Below are 5,879 nucleotides of genomic sequence, written 5' to 3' on the forward strand. Positions count from 1 at the left end.
AACACAAAACTGTTTGGTGGCTGAGCTCCAAAAATTGCAGTCAAATCTTTGTTAGACAGGAGTATGTATGCACATCCAAACCAAAGATGACAGGTGCTGTGCTGAAAGTGAAAAATGAAGAAATAGCTCACACACTGCAGGGCTCCAATGTCCACTTAAAATGTATTGCACCAAGGTGACAAATTGGAATTGGGGTCACGTGACTACATCATGTGACTTGTATTCATGTATATAATGGCATTGTGCTTTGTCACCTTGGTGCAACAAATTCTAAGTGGACACTGGAGCCCTGCAGCTGTGTCTTTGTTTTAGTTAAATCTTTGTTACCAGCAGTCTGGGAAATACTGACAATATACTAAATGGCAGTTGGGGCTTTTTAATGTCACCTGTTGTTTGTGATGTACAAAATTGGTAAAATCAGTCACGTTATTGACCTACTCTACTATATGGCTTGATCTCACATTGTATGCATGAATTACGTTTAATGTCAGTTCCAACAATGGCTCTTCAAATCATGCCATTAATGTATTTGGTATGCATGAAAGCAATGACTCATTCAACAGTGCCTGCCATACCTGTTAAAATGCTTCCCAACTCATATATTGCTGTAGTGTCTTCCTTAATTAAATTTTTCTCTGCAGTGGACAGTGTTGACTTGTAAAAACTCTCATGAAAGCTGAGAAGGTTTACATTCAACAGTTTTTATTTGGATTTCCGTTGTGTGATTGAAAAAAAACCTGGATGAAAATGCAGAAAATTCAAGACAGTCTTATTGGAAAATAAGCAGCAAAGTTCAATGGAAACAGATTTAGCACCAGACGTAAACATCAACTCTGTGTGGAGCAATGAGTAAATAGTAACGTTCCTTAAAATTAATACATGAAATAAACTGAAATACCATATTTCCGTCATGTTGTGTATATTGTTTTTCACTGTTTTGAATGGGGCTCTCTTAATTCTGTCAGTATGTACTCTCTTCTTTTGCAATAGTTTAATAGACTAATTGACCAGACTAGTCAATCAGTCTGACTAATTGACGAGTCTGGTCTCACCAAATGCAAATGGTGTATGAATAACATGCCAAGCCATTTTGCATGTTATCACTACACATTTTTTGCTTTTCCTGTGTCATTTCACACCTTTTACATTGTAAATTCATCAAAAGCGTTTTAGTGACAGGGAAATTGACATATTTCAGAGGATGTCAGTATAGTGTGACTTTATTTTATAGAGTGATTTTGGCTTATTAGGCTGGTTGGGTGGATAGTTAGATAGCTAAAAGTGGCTAAAGCATTTTACCGTCACGTCAGGATATTTTAACCAAACATTTCACTGCTGTCAAACGAGCTGTTGCTTTTAGTGAATATTTTAATCCAAACCTTGGTCCTTCCCAAACCATGATCCTTGTTTTTATATCTAAACCTAACCAATGGTGTTAAATGGCACATGAAAAGCCTAACATGCAACATAAAACACAAAATGTCCTTAAGCGGCTATTTATACGGCATCCCATGAGATCACATTGGACTAGAGTGACAAAGGCCATTGCAGCCTTAAATCACTGTTCCCAAGTGTGTTCTGCATACAAAAACAAAAAACCTGCTATTTATTTAGCGCTGTAATTCCTCTACACTAGCTTCATGTTTCAGCTGTACAATCCAAAGTCTTGTCCAAGCCACAAACTCTCCACATTTTTGAAATTGCTGCTATACATTCAGCATCTGACCAGACAGCAACTTCTCAAAGTAAATAGTTCGTTTTGAGTGTCCAGAGATTTCTATTCTTCTTTTCATTCAGATTTCTGCATAAAATCCAGTTTTGCAGTTTTTTGCAAGACTGACTATGGATGGCTGGGGAATTAAAGATCTCCCATCTTTGAATGTAGTTTTTAGTCATGTTGTTCAGGTGCAGTGTAGAGGGGTGATTAACTGTGAAAGAATTCAATTGTCACTATGTTGGTACACTTATCAAAAAATCTCAAATTAACTAAAACAATTTAGAATCAATCAAATTTGTTACAATATAAACATCAAACTGATAATCTGCTTTGATCAAACTAAAATGGGGTTAAAGGGAGATTAGTGCAGCTATTATTAGCACCTGTGTTCAAGGCTTCATTAATAAAGTGATGTTAACGAATGGTTTAATCTGAGTGAGAGGAACCGTTATTGCAAAGGTGACCCATCAACAGTGATTTTCTATTATTCAAATTACTTACTTTATTAAAACATTTGAAATGAAATGAATGTTTTATACAACAGGGTTTCAACCAAACTTTACCACCACTACTTCATAAAGCAATATCATATAATAACAATATAGTGAATATGCTTCAATAGCAGATAATGCTCAGAAGAAGGAAATATCAAAAACAGTAATAAATCAAAAAGGAGGGATAGAAAAGTCAGCAACCTTTTTGTGTGAAATTCTGAAAATAATCAGTGGTAAAAGCAATCCTAGATATACAGTGCTATCTTAGGTTATCACAATATAAGTTGTTGTAGATAAGGTAGAGTCATGAGAGCAGTTCAACCAGAGAGTCTCATTCAGGAGCCGCAGCAGAAATTTACCATTTTATGGCAGCACTTTGCAAAAGTGTGTGAAAATTTAGAGTTTGTACTAGAGATAATTTTAGATACCATTTACTGAGAGGAAGCTGTAAGGCGTAGTTGCTACTAAGCTCTAATCTTGTTACCTAATCAATCTTCAGGGACACACTTTTTCCTCATGGATGTTCCAAACATCAAAAATGGTGTCGCTCAGCACTTTGACCCTGAATGTATAGGGCTCCACCTCTCAGCCTTCCCATCGGTAACTCGCGATATTGCAGCAAAAAATACCTCAGCCGCTCTGAAGGTCTTTCCCCATAGACCATGATTGTAAAAGAGCCGTCTGCAAAACTGTTGAAAGGACACTTCCGACTGCCAACAAGGTCAAGGTCAATATGGCTGCATGGCCTTTTTTAAATGAAATAACATACACGATTCAGCTCCTAATTTTTATATAGTCCCTTAGTTGTATATAAATGTAATTTCAAGGTGCACACCTATGGATCACTTACAGAAATACATTTATCCTACAGAATGTTATGTAGTAAAGACTCATCTGTGTAGATGGACCAAAATGTTCTATTTTAACCAAATAAATTGTTATTTTGATTCTAATTATATATTGTGCAAGTTGTCACTACATTTCTGAACATGAAATATTGTTCTGAAAAATTCTTGACTCCACATGTGGAGCAACACGGGAGTAAGAGGAGTGACAGTTGCAGTGGAGTCAAGAGCAGACAAGTAATGGAAAGAAATTGTCTAAATGTTTAATGCTGCCGCTGTCTTAATGTGATTCTCAGAGCGCATGTACATTTAGAAAGAATCCTTTTATTTTTTGACATCATTATTTTTTCCTGCAGAGCACATGTAGAAATCTCCTCAAAGATCCTGTGCTTGATAGCAAACAAATCTAGGTTGTTGTAGTCTATATATGTAATATTTATGACAGATAAAGGGGAAACCAGAGTTTGTGTCACTGAATTTAAAGTTACTTAAAATGGTTTAATGTGGGTGCTTAGTATTTGCCCCATGGTCCCTTTTCCTATATGTGCAATTTGTACATGTTTCTTTCATTTTGGGACCTTCGTATGTCTCCTGAACACAAGTTCTCTCAACACTATGCTCCATGAAATTTTTAAAAGAGCCATAAATTATATATAGTACATTGAGTTAAATTCTAAGTATGCATGTGGAGTATGCATGTGCAATCTGGAGCCATGACCAAATTGGCATGGTAAGCAGAGCATGATGGGCTAAGAGGAAATTGCAACCATACAGAGGCACATAAGAGATAAACTAAAGGACATCTGCATCATAGGACATTTTAACTGTGAATGTGGTTATTTGTTTTCACATTTTCCTCGTCTCATCTTCCAAAGAGGTCTGTCTGTTGTGTGGGGAACGCTACATGTTGTGTTTGTGCTGTAATTAAGGTCTTTGTTGGCTAAAGATAACATTTGTGAAGCAAATGTGCCTCTATCAAAACTAGTCCAGAGAGGAACAAATATGTTCTAACATAAACATCATGAAAGCTAAATCTTGCACATTTGCACATCATTCTGTTACTGTAATAAATATAATTTAGAATAGAGGAGATCAGAATGAATCTCTTTATGTCTGCATGTTTGCAGAGGTAGTCACTACCTGCACAGATGATGAATCTGTGTTAACACAAAGGATGGTGGCTGCAAGGTCAGTATGTGTCATGTGTCCAGCAGCATAAACTATACAGCTTTCTCTTTAGTCCTACTGTTATTATATGAGTAGCTTATAATTAACACTTGTAATTTTCTATGGTTTCTATAATTATATCATTTATGTTAGAAGAAAACAATACCAGAATCATTTTCTTTGATTTTATTTGCAGTCAGTCATCATTTTGACACGTCAAAGCTAATTTTTTTGAAGAATGGCTGTTTAAAAGTACACTTTGACATTTTTATTAGGGGGTGGGGGCATACGTTTTTACTTAGCAGAATGCAGAGCGGTTCTGACCACACAGGATCTTCATCAGGGCAGAAACAGTGAAAGAATACTATTTTTTATCTCTGTGTGCAACCATATCTTTATCTGTGGATGTGTTGAACATTAGTGCAAAGATTCAGGGCTAAAAACATTCAAAGCTTTCTTATTTTCAATTTGTAGGTTATTTTTGTTTTAAACACACATTGAAACATAAAAACAACCTTAAAAAGCAGTAAACTTGCATGTTATAGGAGCTGCTTACTTTCCAATAGCAAATAGGTCAGATGACCACATTCAGCACATCCAGTCCTGTCTTCACCTTGACGCTGGTGCTTTTGTAACTGTGAAAAAAAGCCCAGTAATTCTTGGGTGTATTGTTTGCTAAACTAAGATAAATTTGGAAGTATTTTTCTGCTTTTGGTGAAAGTTGGATGTTTCCTTCTGCTTTTAGTTTTTTGTATGCTAGGCTATCAAATCCTGACTCAGTCAAACAACTAAAATCTCTTATCTTAGCTTGTTTTAGCTTGTTATTGTGGCTTTACAGCTAAAATAGAGTCTGTTCTCATCCACCCCATATAGGCAGCTGTTTCCAAAAAAAGGTTCTGATAAAACCACAGTACACTACCTGTCCATGAAAGCTGTGACTTAAAGGTTAGCCATCACATTTTAAAACTGTGCCCTTTTTATTCCAAAATATCTGACCTCATTACTCTGTAAACTGTCTTTGTTTGTGTGCAACACGAAGCATCCTGTGGCTGAATATGTGCTCATGCTTGCATAGCACAAGTAAACCAAGCCAGTAACATTTTAAACAAACTGAATCATTCCTGCAACAAAAGGTTTTTGTTTTGGTTTGTTTTTTCGTTTCTTAACCTTCTTTTGATGCTACAGAGCCATGATTTATTCCTGGGTTTTTTCGTGTCATAACCTGTGGTCAATGTGTAGTTCTGTTAAACCATTTGTCCCTCCCATTGTGGAAAGTTACAGTACTAAGAAGTGACATGCGACATGTTTAGCACTTATGGTGTATAATGGCGTCAGGGTTTCATTTTCACATGTAGAGCTAGCTACTCAGACCATGGTAATAAAAGCTTTTTAGCTTTGCTGTAAGAGAGCAGTTATTTTTACTTTTCTCAGCTGGAAGCAGGGCAAAGAGAGAGAAAGAAGCAATGTGTGTCTGTGTGTGTGTCTGTGTGTGTGTGTGTGTGTGTGTGTGTGTGTGTATGCATGTGCATGTGTGTGTGATAGAGAGGAGGAGGTGCAGAGGGAGGCATTGAATACGGAGCCGATGCTGATGGTAAATGGGTCACCCTGTTATATGGTTGTTATATACCTGTGTATGGTTGAGGAAATCATATGAAG

The sequence above is a fragment of the Scomber japonicus genome, chromosome 1 (assembly GCF_027409825.1).
Source record: "Scomber japonicus isolate fScoJap1 chromosome 1, fScoJap1.pri, whole genome shotgun sequence".
Classification (NCBI taxonomy): domain Eukaryota; kingdom Metazoa; phylum Chordata; class Actinopteri; order Scombriformes; family Scombridae; genus Scomber; species Scomber japonicus.